This window comes from Protopterus annectens, chromosome 3.part1, assembly GCF_019279795.1.
Source record: "Protopterus annectens isolate FY-2018-M chromosome 3.part1, PAN1.0, whole genome shotgun sequence".
In the NCBI taxonomy this organism is placed as follows: domain Eukaryota; kingdom Metazoa; phylum Chordata; order Ceratodontiformes; family Protopteridae; genus Protopterus; species Protopterus annectens.
In genome coordinates, this window is record NC_056732.1 from 1,307,452,577 (window position 1) to 1,307,468,086 (window position 15,510).

Below are 15,510 nucleotides of genomic sequence, written 5' to 3' on the forward strand. Positions count from 1 at the left end.
AGTGCTTAAACCAGAATTAATACACTTTTAGAATAACAGACACTGAGCCCTCAATCAGCAGTTCTCAACTTAGAAGGATGTAAGCTACCTGCTCTGCCACCACAGTGCAGACCACAAACCTTCTTAATGTAAAACAAATGGTCTGAAGCCCAAGTGCTTAAACTAAAAGGCTTAGAATGAGATATACCAAGCAGTAATAAATACAATTGAGTACTTTTAAGATGACGCAAAAGCAAAATAAAGTAGGAAGAAACACAAATACGGTAAAAGCAGATCATTTTTTTTTTCAGAAAAGTAGCAAAAACAGTAGTAAAAACAATTGACATGCAGTGTAAGCTGGCACACTTGAGTATGTAGCAATATTAGTCCACACACAGTTTGAAAAAATGTAATTAAATTAAAAAGGCCTAAAAGCAAGTGCAGAAAGGGTTTATTAGGTAGAGTGCGGTAGAGATGGGACTGGGGGAGTATTCTAGATCAAATCTACAGTAGGGCGGGCACTGCAAAAGCCGCCAAATTTAAACTACAACCAAGAACAGGGGGGGGGGCAGTTTCAACAGAGATGTGAGGAATCAGAGAGCAAATTATAAAACCAAAAAAAATATATACTGATCTCTGTATATTTGCAGAACAGTAAGACAACAGATATCTAAGACACAATTTAGCTCTATAATACAGAATAATACAGAAAAATATACTCAGCTCTATATATTTGCAGATAGTCTTGTAAGGCTGTCTCTCAACACACAGGTTCCACTTTAAAATGTTAAAAGAGGCAAAAGCAAAATAAGGTAATAAAGTAGGAAGAAACACAAATACAGTAAGGCAGATGAAGTGTAAACATTTTTTTTTGAGATGGAGGAAACAGAGCAGATTAAGATACTATTGGGGAATGCCCTTCCCAAGTGCTCTCTCTGTAGACTGCAGAGGAGATGGGACTGGTAAGAGTATCCAAAATCAAAATATGATCTCACTGTACTCAGTTGAGTGAGCGAATGAGATGGGTCCAGGAGAAGTGTGCAAAGAGAGATTTAGAGCAGGGGCGGGCAATTCCAAAGCCACCCAAGATTAACACCACAACAAGAAACAGGGAGGGGGGCTGGGGAACTACTGCAAAGATTCAGAGACACACACAATATTTACTGAATGCAAGACACACAATATTTACTCATTCAAATCTTAAATAAGTGCAGAAAATATACTTAAATCAGCTTATGCCCAGTTGATGTATGCAGAGAAGTCTCAGTAGCCAGCAACTCGATTTAAAATGATTACTAAAAATGTAACCAACACAGATTTTAATGCTAACAGAAACCCCCAAGCTATTTAACACTTAACAAAGGAATTTCACAGCAGTCTAACAACTACTGCAGAGATTCAGAGACACACACAATATTTACTGAATGCAAGACACACAATATTTACTCACTCAAATCTTAAATAAGTGCAGAAAATATACTTAAATCAGCTTATGTCCAGTTGATGTATGCAGAGAAGTCTCAGTAGCCAGCAACTCGATTTAAAATGATTACTAGAAATGTAACCAACACAGATTTTAATGCTAACAGAAACCCCAAGCTATTTAACACTTAACAAAGGAATTTCACAGCAGTCTAACAACTACTGCAGAGATTCAGAGACACACACAATATTTACTGAATGCAAGACACACAATATTTACTCACTCAAATCTTAAATAAGTGCAGAAAATATACTTAAATCAGCTTATGTCCAGTTGATGTATGCAGAGAAGTCTCAGTAGCCAGCAACTCGATTTAAAATGATTACTAGAAATGTAACCAACACAGATTTTAATGCTAACAGAAACCCCCAAGCTATTTAACACTTAACAAAGGAATTTCACAGCAGTCTAACTACTACTGCAGAGATTCAGAGACACACACAATATTTACTGAATGCAAGACACACAATATTTACTCACTCAAATCTTAAATAAGTGCAGAAAATATACTTAAATCAGCTTATGTCCAGTTGATGTATGCAGAGAAGTCTCAGTAGCCAGCAACTCGATTTAAAATGATTACTAAAAATGTAACCAACACAGATTTTAATGCTAACAGAAACCCCCAAGCTATTTAACACTTAACAAAGGAATTTCACAGCAGTCTAACAACTACTGCAGAGATTCAGAGACAGACACAATATTTACTGAATGCAAGACAGACAATATTTACTCACTCAAATCTTAAATAAGTGCAGAAAATATACTTAAATCAGCTTATGTCCAGTTGATGTATGCAGAGAAGTCTCAGTAGCCAGCCTCGATTTAAAATGATTACTAGAAATGTAACCAACAAAGATTTTAATGCTAACAGAAACCCCCAAGCTATTTAACACTTAACAAAGGAATTTCACAGCAGTCTAACAACTACTGCAGAGATTCAGAGACACACAATATTTACTGAATGCAAGACACACAATATTTACTCACTCAAATCTTAAATAAGTGCAGAAAATATAAATCAGCTTATGTCCAGTTGATGTATGCAGAGACGTCTCAGTAGCCAGCAACTCGATTTAAAATGATTACAAGAAATGTAACCAACACCAATTTTAATGCTAACAGAAACCCGCAAGCTATTTAACACTTAACAAAGGAATTTCACAGCAGTCTAACTACTACTGCAGAGATTCAGAGACACACACAATATTTACTGAATGCAAGACACACAATATTTACTCACTCAAATCTTAAATAAGTGCAGAAAATATACTTAAATCAGCTTATGTCCAGTTGATGTATGCAGAGAAGTTTCAGTAGCCAGCAACTCAATTTAAAATGATTACTAGAAATGTAACCAACACAGATTTTAATGCAAACAGAAACCCCCAAGCTATTTAACACTTAACAAAGGAATTTCACAGCAGTCTAACAACTACTGCAGAGATTCAGAGACACACACATTATTTACTGAATGCAAGACACAGAATATTTACTCACTCAAATCTTAAATAAGTGAATAAAATATACTTAAATCAGCTTATGTCCAGTTGATGTATGCAGAGAAGTCTCAGTAGCCAGCAACTTGATTTAAAATGATTACTAGAAATGTAACCAACACAGATTTTAATGCTAACAGAAACCCCCAAACTATTTAACACTTAAAGGAATTTCACAGCAGTCTAACAACTACTGCAGAGATTCAGAGACACACACAATATTTACTGAATGCAAGACACACAATATTTACTCACTCAAATCTTAAATAAGTGCAGAAAATATACTTAAATCAGCTTATGTCCAGTTGATGTATGCAAAGAAGTCTCAGTAGCCATCAACTCGATTTAAAATGATTACTAGAAATGTAACCAACACAGATTTTAATGCTAACAGAAACCCCCAAGCTAATTAACACTTAACAAAGGAATTTCACAACAGTCTAACAACTACTGCAGAGATTCAGAGACACACGCAATATTTACTGAATGCAAGACACACAATATTTACTCACTCAAATCTTAAATAAGTGCAGAAAATATACTTAAATCAGCTTATGTCCAGTTGATGTATGCAGACAAGTCTCAGTAGCCAGCAACTTGATTTAAAATTATTACTAGAAATGTAACCAACACAGATTTTAATGCTAGCAGAAACCCCCAAGCTAATTAACACTTAACAAAGGAATTTCACAGCAGTCTAACAACTACTGCAGAGATTCAGAGACACACACAATATTTACTGAATGCAAGACACACAATATTTACTCACTCAAATCTTAAATAAGTGCAGAAAATATACTTAAATCAGCTTATGTCCAATTGATGTATGCAGATAAGTCTCAGTAGCCAGCAACTCGATTTAAAATGATTACTAGAAATGCAACCAAGAGAGATTTTAATGCTAGCAGAAACCCCAAGCTATTTAACACTTAACAAAGGAATTTCACAGCAGTCTAACAACTACTGCAGAGATTCAGAGACACACACAATATTTACTGAATGCAGGAAACACAATATTTACTCACTCAAATCTTAAATAAGTGTAGAAAATATACTTAAATCAGCTTATGTCCAGTTGATGTATGCAGACAAGTCTCAGTAGCCAGCAACTCAATTTAAAATGATTACTAGAAATGTAACCAACACCGATTTTAATGCTAACAGAAACCCCCAAGCTATTTAACACTTAACAAAGGAATTTCACAGCAGTCTAACAACTACTGCAGAGATTCAGAGACACACACAATATTTACTGAATGTAAGACACACAATATTTACTCACTCAAATCTTAAATAAGTGCAAAAAATATACTTAAATCAGCTTATGTCCAGTTGATGTATGCAGAGAAGTCTCAGTAGCCAGCAACTTGATTTAAAATGATTAATAGAAATGTAACCAACACAGATTTTAATGCTAACAGAAACCCCCAAGCTATTTAACACTTAACAAAGGAATTTCATGGCAGTCTAACAACTACTGCAGAGATTCAGAGACACACACAATATTTACTGAATGCAAGACACAAAATATTTACTCACTCAAATCTTAAATAAGTGCAGAAAATATACTTAAATCAGCTTATGTCCAGTTGATGTATGCAGAGAAGTCTCAGTAGCCAGCAACCCGATTTAAAATGATTACTAGAAATGTAACCAACACAGATTTTAATGCTAACAGAAACCCCCAAGCTATTTAACACTTAACAAAGGAATTTCACAGCAGTCTAACAACTACTGCAGAGATTCAGAGACACACACAATATTTACTGAATGCAAGACACACAATATTTACTCACTCAAATCTTAAATAAGTGCAGAAAATATAAATCAGCTTATGTCCAGTTGATGTATGCAGAGACATCTCAGTAGCCAGCAACTCGATTTAAAATGATTACTAGAAATGTAACCAACACCGATTTTAATGCTAACAGAAACCCCCAAGCTATTTAACACTTAACAAAGGAATTTCACAGCAGTCTAACTACTACTGCAGAGATTCAGAGACACACACAATATTTACTGAATGCAAGACACACAATATTTACTCACTCAAATCTTAAATAAGTGCAGAAAATATACTTAAATCAGCTTATGTCCAGTTGATGTATGCAGAGAAGTTTCAGTAGCCAGCAACTCGATTTAAAATGATTACTAGAAATGTAACCAACACAGATTTTAATGCTAACAGAAACCCCCAAGCTATTTAACACTTAACAAAGGAATTTCACAGCAGTCTAACAACTACTGCAGAGATTCAGAGACACACACAATATTTACTGAATGCAGGAAACACAATATTTACTCACTCAAATGTTAAATAAGTGAAGAAAATATACTTAAATCAGCTTATGTCCAGTTGATGTATGCAGAGAAGTCTCAGTAGCCAGCAACTCGATTTAAAATGATTACTAGAAATGTAACCAACACAGATTTTAATGCTAACAGAAACCCCCAAGCTATTTAACACTTAAGAAAGGAATTTCACAGCAGTCTAACAACTACTGCAGAGATTCAGAGACACACACAATATTTACTGAATGCAAGACACACAATATTTACTCACTCAAATTTTAAATAAGTGCAGAAAATATACTTAAATCAGCTTATGTCCAGTTGATGTATGCAGAGACGTCTCAGTAGCCAGCAACTCGATTTAAAATGATTACTAGAAATGTAACCAACACAGATTTTAATGCTAACAGAAACCCCCAAGCTATTTAACATTCAACAAAGGAATTTCACAGCAGTCTAACAACTACTGCAGAGATTCAGAGACACACACAATATTTACTGAATGCAAGACACACAATATTTACTCACTCAAATATTAAATAAGTGCAGAAAATATATTTAAATCAGCTTATGTCCAGTTGATGTATGCAGAGAAGTCTCAGTGGCCAGCAGCTCGATTTAAAATTGTCTGGAATTAGAACTCCTACTTAACTAGTTTATAACAATATTGCATGACAGAGTTATAGGACGCACCACAGAGATTATTGGGCTACTCATTCCCCAAAGGTGTATTTCAAAGTGAATGACATCAGCAGGCTTGCCAAAGTAAGGCATTTGAATTGTAGTGGGTGTGACTAGCCTAAAAAGCATTGCCCCCTACACAGACAAACACACAGTTGCCATGTTGGGGATTAGAACTCCTACCTAACTAGTTTATTACACTACAGCATTATGCAGTTATAGGACAGACCACATAGATTACTGGGCTATTCTTTGCCCAATGGTGTATTTATTTCAAAGTGAATGACACCAGCAGGCTTGCCATAGTAAGGCATTTGAATTGTAGTGAGTGTGACTAGTCTAAAAAGCATTGATTCCCTACACAGCTGCCACATCTGGGATTATAACTCCTACCTAACTAGCATATCACACTACAGCATTATGCAGTTATAAGACATGCCACAGAGATTACTGGGCTATTCTTCCCCAAATGTGTATTTCACAGTGACTGACATCAGCAGGCTTGTCATAGTAGGGCTATGGAAGGGCAGTGTGTGTGCATGGGCCATAACCCATTCATCTAGAGGTAGACACACCCCACTCAGCCACACAGGCTTATATTCTGCAGGTATGTGTATACAACTGCTAGATGACTACTGCCTTGTACAGTCATGTTGCACAGTTAGCACTGGCACCACAGAGTCTATAATGCTGAGGGATACCAGTGGCTAATTTTTACTGTGAGTGACATCTACACATCATGTGGTTGTAACCATTTGGCTGTGTGCTGGGTGGGACAGGTGTTATGATGGAAGGCTCTTTGTCACTGTCACTCTCTTCCACACATCTATGTATGTGCACATTTGGCATATTATAGTGTGTTGTCCTTGGATATGTGTGTATTCCTATCCAATGTGTGTGCAAAGCATGATTGGTGTATACTGAGAAGTGTATGCACTAACATCTGCAACTGTCAGATATGTATGGTTCACTCTTGTTGCCAGACATGAGCTTCATTTGTTTAAGTGTATGAGCATACCCAGTATGACCTTTCAGTATGTTGTTGTCTGACATTGCCTTAATTTCTCTAAGTGTTAATGTTGTCTGACATTGCCTTCATTTCTCTAAGTGTGGGAGCATGCCCAGTATGCCCTTCTGTATTGCATGTGTGGATCCATTCCAGGTAGATTGTGTCAAAGTACAGACTTCTGTATTCTACACCTACAGCTAGCAAACTGTTTTCTGTAGGATATATGTAGATCAGTTAGCAATATGGGGTCAAATTGGCCAAGGGATAATGGGTACTGTAGGTAATTGTGTCTGTGCTGCTTCTGCTACATGGTACTGGTGTTAGCAGAGATATGCAGACATCTGTAATGTTACACACTGTGATGTTTTATTTCCTCAAGTACTGTCAGTTAGACATTTTTGCTCACAGTGATGTCCTGCGGAACACAGGGTGAATGCAGCTGTGTCCAGTATTGTGGTCCAACACCTACATATTCCTGAAAACTAATGCCATTCTGGAGGGGGAGCTGCAAGCACTTGCTGCTGGGTTTGTGTAACCAGTTCAGCACCTTGATACAGTGGTGGCAGAGGATCCCATACTTATACATCCATTGACATGACAGTATGGCCTTATCTTGCCGTGGCAATACCTCACAGCTGTACGGATACACATAGGTTACCCAGAGGCAGAGGTCATAATTCAGGACATTACCCCTATTGTGGTGTATGGGCAGGTTTGCAGCCACCCATTTTTGTGTTTGCAGCCAGGGATAGTATGTGCACATGGCTGTGTTTTGGACTTCGCACATTCCATGCTGCCCAATCTCCCACCCCCCCTCTATTCTATCCTCTTTCATACATTATGCAAACATTCTATGATACTTTCCCTATAGTTATCATCTCATCACAGCAGTGTGTTGGTGTTGGTCCACAGTTCATGCAGTGGGACATGGTTGACATGTTACTGTGGTTTGTTCACATGGCCTTGCATATGGGTTCTGTGGACTGTGTTATGTTATTATTTGGGAGTCCATCACATAACATACATTGGCAGTACGGGTGAGATGCAGACATTTGGCAGAGGACTGTAGGCTATTTGGTAGTGATGCAGGCCAGCTGTAGCAAGCCATTGCATTTGGTCAGTCCTACAGTACCAGACTGCCATACAGTATATTCCCCTGGGGTGACAGTATTGATCAGGTGGTGTGGATGCTAGCAGCGTGCTGCTTACAGCTATGGACACACCTGCATGGGACACCTGCACAGCATGTTGCATTCTTTTGCTATTGCCATACACAGGTAGGGGTCATATTGTACCCATTCCCAACAGTAGGGATAAGACCGGAGAGGTACCTGTGGCTGGTGGTTGGGTGAGCTCGGTGCATGTGTGCTATGGACACTACTTGCAGCTGACTCACAGATATGCATGGGGCATTCCACTTATGTTGGCTTGTGCAGGGACATCAGCTGTTTCCCAGTACATCATTCCTATGACCTTTGTGATCTGCAAGTGTTTGGCCAGATGACGTCGGTATTTCCTACTACAAGCCCAGATAATGTGATGCAAACCTGTATGTACAAATCCAAGGGTGTGTCCATTTCATGGTTACACATTATACACTGTCTCTCTGGGGTACTTTCCCCTGTGTACTGCTTGTATATCTGGCCCAGCAGTCATGCCATGTCCATCTTTTAGATGGTGACACATATTACCTCCATACATTTATAATGGCTTACTGCTAGAATGTGTTATACTGGGGAGCATTGTGTTTGACACTGCAGTTGTGAGGACTTGGCCCTGTCATCAGCAGTACTGGGCAATGGCCACCAGGTCAAACCTCACCATGCATACATACTGACCACTCTTACACAATATGAAGCACACACCAACCTGACACACGCATACCTGCATATTGTACAAATGCTACAATCTATCCTACTACCTTGGCCACCTTAGGTCATCTGTGCTTCATTGGTATTATACCTACACATACATGTTACTCCATTTCTACATTGGATTGGAGGGGGGCACACCTGACTGTTACTACATTTCTACCTAGAATTGGAGGGGGGCACACTTGACTATTACAACGTGTTTACATCGGATTTGGGGGGGGCACATCAGACTGTCACTACATTTCTACATAGGAATGGGGGGCACACCTGACTGTTTCTACATTTCTACATAGGATTGGGTGGGCACACCTGACTGTTTCTACATTTCTACATAGGATTGGTGAGGCACACCTGACTGTTTCTACATTTCTACATAGGATTGGGGGGCACACCTGACTGTTTCTGCATTTCTACATAGGATTGGGGGGCACATCTGACATTTATACATATTTGCTATGCTGACTAGAGACATATCAGTGTACTACAGGTCTTAGGTTTGATTGACCTACGTATCAGTTTCTGACTTCTTACCCTTCAGAAGTAACATCCCACTGCCTGACCTGACGTAGTCTGTCTGTGTAGGCCTAGGGGGGGAGGTTACCCATAGGCATCATTCATAGGCCTTAGCACAGCCTTTGTTTGTGTTTGTCTACACCTGTCCTGCTGGCTGAGACTGTTGTTGGGTATGTGAACCTCCCTGACTAACATGTGTGTGTCATATGGACACACATGTGGCCCAACACATTTCCTGCAATGGATTTGTTCACCATGTGTAGTACTGGCTACTATGGTGACACCAGTATCTGTTGCAGATCTCATGCTGCCACTATATGTGTCTACTAATTGCTGGCATCGCATTCAGCCACCTGATTCCCTAGCATGCTCACATCCGTACCATAGATACAAGTAACAACACATACTACTCCATTCAGCAATTGGTAAGAAGAGTGACTTACCTTGTGGGTGTGCCAGTATTGAGGATGGTGCTAGAGGGCTGCCTATGTCGGATGCACATAGTACACTCCCGATACATGTTTGAGCACAGGCAGTATCATGTTTGGCATCCCTTTTGCTGTATGTGCAAGTCAGAGAAAGGTGTCATTCCCTGGATCTCCACTTTGTCAGTGTATGCGCTATGCATTGCCTCTTTGCCAAGGCCAGGGCATACTGGGCACACCTCCTTCTGCCTACTGGAGCAAGCTCGGGTTGTTCCTCCTCCAAATCCTCTGTGCCTGTGCAGGTCTTGGCAATGGTGGGGTGCTGTGTGGCCCTGCCCCATGCTGTTCCTGCTGCAGCTGTTTCTGCAAGATCATATTATGTAGCATGGCACATACGATGACAATCTGGGTACATGTAGCTGGGGAGTATTTCAAGGCTTCACCGGATGTGTCCAGGCACTGGAACCGTGACTTGAGCATCCCAAACACACACTCTATTATAATTCTAGTCTGTGCGTGTGCCTCATTATGGACTTCTTGTTCAGGTGTGTGTGCATTTCTGATGGGTGTCATCAGCCACGGCTCCAGTGCATATCCAGCATCCCCACTAGGTTACCATAAGGGATGTCTCCATTGGTGAATCTCTGGTACAGCTGTGTCAGATGCCAGATGTGGGAATCGTGATAGCTTCCAGGGCAGCCAGCACAGACATTCATTATAATGCCCTGGGCATTGCACATGACCTGGCAGTTGATGGAGGGGAAGCCCTTGCGGTTGATGTAGACCCTACCCGGCTCACCGGGTGGTGCTTTGATGTATATGTGCATGCAGTCTATATGCTATTTGGTGGAAGAGAAGCATATTGCTGGTCAACGCCTCACGTGTGTTGGGGAAATATACGTGCTCACTGGCATGTGCTGCCATGGCATCCAGGAACTGGTGGAGTACCCTGGATGCTGATACCTGTGAGATCCCCATGATATCCCCAGTTGGCCTTTGGAAAGTACCTGTGAATAGTATTCTTAGGCCTACACATACCTTGGTATCCACTGGGATGGGTTCCCCTCTGTTAGTTCTGTGTGCGAGGCGTGGCTGGCAGAGCTCAACAATTTGCTGTAGGAGGTCCATGTCCACCCTATAGAGCTCCACTATCTCCAGCTCATGTAACATCTGGTAGGTTACCCTGGGTCTGTACACTCTTCTCCATCTCCTCATTGTGGGTTGGTCGACAGCATTCTCATCCTCATCACCCTCAGCCTCTTCCACATGTTGATGTATGATAGCTACTGCAGCACCTATGATTTTGTTGTTTTTGTTTGTTAATATTTCTACACTTGTATACATCGGTGGTGTAGAGTATGTGGGAAAAACCAGAGGGAAAGTTGGTTGCATAGTTCATAGTACTGTTCTGGGCTGGGCTGCTGCCTGTGTAATTGGCTGATTCTGATACATTTCACCTGTCAGCTATGCTAGTTCTCCTTGATTACCTTCCTACTGTTGTTTTCCCTTCCCATTGCCTTCCAGGTTAGGCCTGGGGGTGCGCCACACAAACGCAGTGCTCAAATGTGCACAGAGCTGCTATTTCCTGGTTTACTTATTTTTTTCCTTTAAAACCCAGTGCATGGCGAGCACACCCGCTTAGGCAATATAAAGAGTGCTAGCCAGCCTCAGACACACCCCTTGCTTAGCTCTGCTAAGCTAAGGGCAAACCCGAGCCACAGGGCTCCAATCCACTTATGGTATGCCTGATACGCCCCCATAATGTTAGCTAACTCCTAGGCTTGCACCAAGCTATTCCTGCACTTACACTGTTGGATGCTGACTAGCATTGAGGGGAAATCTGGGATTCAGTATCATTCCGCTCATTTGCATAGGATTGCCTGCTGATGCATAGTTACAGGTCCCACACTGAGCCTCCCCCCTTAGCAACCACTATTCACTGGCCATGTTGTCTTCTGTCTACCATTGAGTATAATGGCAAAATAGTGATTTTGGTTAGAATGCTTATTTCAGGTTATTTGTTTTATTTTTCGCCTGATCCCATTTGTGTGTTGCTGCCCTATGTTTAAACAGCTGAAATTGGCTAAAAAAAAAATAAAAGTTATTTATTTATTTATTTTTAACTGTTTTCCATTACAATGGCCATATATTTGGCCACTGGCATGCTTTACACATTATATACACCCTTTATTTGGAGCTGTCATGGCTCTGTTTTATAGTTTGCAGAAATGTACTCGGTTACTAACTGAGTACATTTCTACAGATTACACTAGTCCTGCACGGCTGGCTGCCAGTTCTCTGGATCACAAATTCACCTCATTTGCATGGTTTTCACCTGCATCTGTGCAGGAATAGTGCAGGAGAACTCGTGCACGTCCCTGCAGTTTCTTCCTGGATTGCATGGCGGACATATTGCCTCCTGGAGCTTCTGCACTGTTCCTGCACACCATGCAGGGCTCGCTAAATCCAGGGGAAAGTTTTTTCTTCAGTCAGTTGGCCTTATTTCTTTAAAGCACAAAAAGAATATAACTTTTCAGCTGGGTTAATAGCATTAATTTCAAAGTCGTACATGTGCTTACGTGAAAATAGTTTCCTGTCTTTCTAATTCCTTTAAATTAAAAAAGGTACTAAAGTTATTTCTGCTACTTTTTGCATTAGGAATAGAACCTTTTTCTAAGTTTATTAGGTAAAACAAAAATATTTATGGTACAAAAATAGAAGATATTTGGAACAAAAGATTCATCTCTGTGGATGATATTCATAGGTTCATAGGTTCATAGGTTCATACTAGGCTATCTGCCCAAGGGCATTTATAAGCCTAGCCCATAGTTATGTGGCTTTCGCCACCCCTTTAGTTTGAATAAAAACTATGCCTATCATTTTTCTGTGCCTCTGTCAAGCAGTGACACTGAAGTAATCCCTGGGGTATATCTGCGATCTCCCATCCATTGGTCAAGATTCCTCTTGAACAAGGCCAGCGAGGTGCTCTGCCTCACATGTACCGGGATTTTGTTCCACAGCATAGGGAGTCTCTGGGTGATGAATCTGTCCCTCCAGCACGTTCTGTTTATAACCGTGTCAAGGTTTAAGTCTCCTGCCCTTGTGGTTCTGAGGGATCTAGATTTTTTGAGGTGAAGCATATTCATCAAATCTGGGTTTGACATGGCCTTATATGTCAGGCACAGGTCACCTCTGAGCAAGCGGTATGAGACTGAATAAAGCTGGAGTTCTTTCAGTTGGGCAGCATAAGACATATTTTTGAGACCCTTTATCCTTTTGGTGAGGAACATTTGGGGCCTTTCAAGCTGCATCAGGTGTCTGGTCAGATACATTCCGAACGGGGCATTGTACTCAATCATAGGTCTAATGAGTGATGAGTACAGGGAGACGATGACCTCCCTTGATCTAGATGTGAATCCCTTCATGATCAGGTGGGCGATATAGAAGGTTTTCCTAACTACTTTAGCAACATGAGTGTCAAACGAAAGACTACTGTCAACTTGGGTCCCCAGATCCCTGATGACTTTTTCTGTGCTCAGTGGATTGTCACCTATATGGTAGCTAGGGGTAACCTTGTTTTTCCCGAAGGGTATGACTATGCATCTTTTGGCGTTTAACTTCAGGCCATGGCTCTGGCACCAGTTATCCATTTCTGTGAGGCCCTTCTGGAGGATATCTGTGTCAGATGTGTTTTCGACTATGGCCCAGTTTGCAGTCATCTGCAAACTTTGTCAGCCATAACCCTCCTGTGTTTGCTTGTACTTCAGAAAAGTAGATGCCGAACAAGAGTGGACCCAGGACTGAGCCCTGTGGGACACCACTTGTGACAGGCTTTGAGTCTGACATGGCTCCAGCAACTCTGACCCTGTGGGTTCTGTCGCTTAGCCAGTTTGCAACCCATCTTGTGATGTATGGGTTTACATTCAAGCTGATGAGTTTTTCGATGATACCTGAGTGGGGTATTGTGTCAAGGCCTTTGCCAGGTCGAGGTAGGCTGTATGGACTGCCTTTCCCTCATCAATGGCCTTGGTGACTGTCTCGAAAAAGTCAACCAAGTTTAAGAGGCAGGATCTGCCTTTGACAAAGCCAAACTGGGTTGGATCCAAAGTCTGCAAGTTCCCTATGTCTTTATTTATGAGTTCCATTATGATCCTCTCCATGGCTTTGCAGATAAGGCTTGTCAAGCTAATGGGCGGTAATTTCCAGGGTCTGTGGAGGCACCGCCTTATGAAGTGGGACCACAGTCGCCGTCGCCACTCCTTGGAGTGCGTATCCTGAGGTGAGGCTAAGATTAAACAGCTGTCCTAACTGTGGGTTTAATTCCTCATTGAGTTCATGAAGCACACAGCCGGGGACACCATCCGGTCCCATTGATGCTGTGTTTTTGCCTTAGTGAGGGCAGTTCTCACCTGGGCGTTGGAGATGTTTGGGGGCTACAATCCTCTGGAATAGATATCTCTCCTTTTGGGGAGGGGAGAAGTTTGCACTGAACCTGTCAGCCAGTATGTTAGCAATGTGTGTAGGTTCAGTAATTTTCACATCATTTTGAACTAATTCTGAGCATATCTGGGAGTTTCCTCCTAGGTTTCTAACATAGCTAAAGAAGGCCTTATGATTGTCTTTAGAGTCCTTGGCGATTTTTCTCTCAAAATTTGCCTTGGATGATTTTATGAGAGCTCTTAGTTTTTACTTATAATGATCAAAGGTGTCTTACCTTTCAAGGATTTTGCTCTATCTTGTAGTAGCTTCCTCCTTTTGTTGTAGAGCTTGTTTATGGCTGGGGTCCACCAGACTGGACGCTTGCCTTTGGTACAGAGAGTCTTAGTTTTGTTTGGGATTGCCTGATCCATGCAGTCCTGTAGGTGCTGGTAGAAGGCATTTGTAAGTGATTCAGCGGTTTGAGTAATGTTTACCACTGGCTCAGGGGCCTTAAAGGAGACCACACTAGTTTTTAGAAGTGTGAAATCGGCTTTTGAGAAGTTTTTCACTGTGGTCTTTTTGTTTCAGGTGGGGCGGGATGAGGACCTCCAGCGAGATTAGTTTATGATCTGATCTCACCAGTGAGGGGTATACTTCGGTGTTGAACATTTTGATCCCATGTTCGTGATGATGAGATCAAGTATGTTTTCACCTCTTGTGGGGATGGTGACTAGTTGTTCCATGGCATTTGAGTTTATGAACTCCAGGAATCTTTGGGTTAGAGTGTTCGGGCTTGAGTAGTGTTCCCAGTCTATATTAGGGTAGTTGAAGTCACCTAGTATGATGGTGTTTGGAGATACATTTATCCCCTCCAATGTTTTCAGGAAGGCCATGTGAGGTTCCTGAGTTTGAGAGGGTGGCCTGTAACATGCTACAAATTGCAGAGCAGTCTTGCCTATGGTTAATTGCACCTGGATGGTCTCTGATGCATCGTGCGTTGCCACCAACCTTGAGGTGTGGGTGTCCTTTATGAATATGGACACCCCTCCTTTCTTGGTGTTGTCCGGATTTTGGGGCGGAACATATGATATGAGGTGAAACCTGTTAGTGCTGGGGTGCTCTCAGGAGCCTTGAACCAGGTTTCTGTCACAGCACAGACATCGATGTTCTCCATATTGAGAAGGGCCTCGAGTGCATGCATCTTGAGATTGAGACTTCTGGCATTGAGCAGCATTACCCTTAGTTTTTTCCTTTTGGTGTTCTAGGGTGGTAGGTTTAGAATTTGAGCCTTGCCTAAAAAGGCACTATGGGGTGGCAAGAGCCTTTGCCAATATCC